Source organism: Otolemur garnettii, unplaced genomic scaffold (genome assembly GCF_000181295.1).
Source record: "Otolemur garnettii isolate 467f Iridium unplaced genomic scaffold, OtoGar3 scaffold00179, whole genome shotgun sequence".
Lineage (NCBI taxonomy): Eukaryota > Metazoa > Chordata > Mammalia > Primates > Galagidae > Otolemur > Otolemur garnettii.
In genome coordinates, this window is record NW_003852574.1 from 1,279,460 (window position 1) to 1,282,280 (window position 2,821).

Below are 2,821 nucleotides of genomic sequence, written 5' to 3' on the forward strand. Positions count from 1 at the left end.
TCGATAGGTGCCCAACATGAAGTCCCACTATGTTTTTTTTTCTTTGAGACAGAGTCTCACTATGTAGCCCTGAGTAGAGTGTTATGGCATGATAGCTCACAGCAACCTCAAACTCTTGGACTTCAGCGATTCTTTTGCCTCAGCCTACCAAGTAGCTAGGACTACAGGCACCCACAACGTCTGGCTATTTTTTGGTTGCAGTTCTCATTGTTGTTTAGCTGGCCTGAGCCAGGCTTGAACTCGCTAGCCTTGGTGTACATGGCTGGTACCTCACTGAGCTACGGCACCGAGCCAAGCCCCTCTATTTTTAGAGACAGAGTCTTGTTCTTGCTCAGGCTATCCACCCACCATGGCCACCCAGAGTGCTGGGATTATAAGAATGAGACCACACCTGGTCTCTTTGTTTTTTATTGAGACAGTATCTTACTCTGTCACCCAGACTAGAGAGCCATGGAAACAGGCTAACTCACGCCAACCTCAAACTCCTGGGCTCAAATGATCCTCTTGCCTCAAATTTCCAAGTAGCTGAGAGTACATGCCACTTGCCACCATGAATGGCTAGGATTTTTCTAGTTTTAGTACAGATGGGGTCTCACTTTGTTCAAACTGGTCTTGAGCTCCTGACCTCAAGCTATCCTCCTGCCTTGGCCTACCAGGATGCTAGGATTATAAGTATGAGCCACTGCCAAACAGGAAATCAAACTTACTATATAATTACCAATCAACTATAAACATATGGGACAAAATAATACGTTAAACTACACCATAAAATGCTACCAGCTAAAAAGGAAACTTTTTGACAACTGAAAGGGCTACTTCTGGGGCAGCACCTGTGGCTCATTGAGTAGGGCGCCAGTCCCATATACCAAGGGTGGCAGGTTCAAACCCAACCCTGGCCAAATTGCAACAAAAAAATAGCCAGGGATTATGGCAGGTACCTGTGGTCCCAGCTACCTGGGAGGCTGAGGCAAGAGGATCATCTAAGTCCAAGAGCTGGAGGTTGCTGTGAGCTGTGAAACCACAGCACTCAACTGAGGGCGACAAAATGAAACTGTCTCTAAAAAAAAAAAAAAAAAAAAAAGAAAGGGCTACTTCCTTCCATAAATTGTAAGAGAAAAAAATAAAGGGGTAAGTTATAAGTGAAAACAACTAAATACTAAACTCCAGACAATTTCTTTTCTCTTTTTTTATTTGAAACTAAGTCTCACTTTGTTGCCTTTGGCAGAGTGCCATGGAGTATAGCTTACAGCAACCTCAAACTCTTGGGCTCAAGCAATTCTCTTGCCTTGGCCTCCCGAGTAGCTGGGACTACAGGTTCCCACCACAACACCTGGCTATTTTTTAGAGGCAAGGGTCTCACACTTGCTCAGGCTGGTCTCAAACCTAAGAGCTCAATCTACCCACTTTAGCCTCCCAGAGTGCCAGGATTACAGGCATGAGCCATTGTGCCTGCCCATTCTTTTTTTTGGGGGGGTGGGGGGGACACAGACTCAATCTTACTCTGTTGTTCTGGGTAGAGTGCCCTGTCATCATAGCTCATAGCAACCTCAAGCTTTTGGAATCAAGAGATCCTCTTGCTTCAGTCTCCTAAGTAGCTGGGACTACAGGAGTCCACCACAATGCCCAGCTATTTACAGAGATGGGGTCTCGCTCTTGCTCAGGCTGGTCATTAACTCCTAAGGTTCCACCCTCCTTGGCCTCCCAGAGTGCTAGGATTGTAGGTGTAAATCACCGAGCCCAGCAAGGCAACCAATTTCGATACGGGGACCTCCTTTCACCTTGATTGAAATAAACCGAAATAATAAAATTTATGAGAATATCAGAAATTTGAACAAAGGTCAGATTTTGATGACATGGAATTATCATTTGGGTTTTTTTTTTTTAAGTATGACAATAGAATTGTAGTATGTCAAGAATATATATCAGTACACTTAAAGATAAAATGTCAGGGCTTTACTTTTAAATAGTACATGAGAAGAGAAGCGGGTAGCAGTATACGTGAAATCAAGAGAATATTGGACAAATGGTACACTGAGGTTCATTAATCTATTGTTACTTTTATGTCTAATTAAAATTTCCATAATAAAAGGCTAAACCATGAACTCTTCCTATTCACACATAGCTTGAAAATTCACAAATCATGAAAAGAGTGGTTCACTCATTCGTGTCTCTGCTCATGCATTCATGTAGCCCCTCATACAGACACTCCATCTTAAATCCCTTAGTATATGTTCCATTCCCTTGTGTTCTGTTCTTCAAAATACTAAATTAACTCAACTACTAAGACATTTCCCCCTCCTTATTAGAATGCAAGCTCCATTTTCTTCACTGCTGTATTGCCTGTATTATATAACTTAGCACTTGGAATACTGCTTATTGTTTGGAACATAGTACACATTCTTTATTTATTTATTTATTTTTTGAAACAGGGTCTCATTTTGTCACCTGTGGTAGAGTGCCATGGTGTCACAGCTCACAGCAACCTCAAACTCCTGGGGTTAATTGTTTCTCTTGCCTCAGCCTTCCAAGTAACTGGGACTACAAGCACCTGCCACAGCACCTGGCTATTTTTAGAGATGAGTTCTTGCTCTGGCCCAGGCTGGTCTCGAACTTGTAAGCTCAGACAATCCACCTGCCTTGGCCTCCCAAGTGCTGGAATTATAGGCCTGAGCCACCTTGCCCAACCTACATTCTTGATTTCCTAAATATCAACAATAACAAACAATTACACTGCATATATATATATATAATTTTTTTTTTTTGGGGGGGGGCTGGGCCAGGTTTGAACTCGCCACCTCCATTATATGCGGCTGGTGCCCTA

At 42.9% G+C, this 2,821-nt stretch overlaps 1 protein-coding gene across 6 annotated transcripts in view; it reads right to left on the reverse strand.

The window, feature by feature from the left end:
• Positions 1–2,821, reverse strand: part of QRICH1 (glutamine rich 1) — a 64,145-nt gene that overhangs the window by 8,534 nt on the left and 52,790 nt on the right. The gene's annotated exons all lie outside the window — the stretch shown is intronic.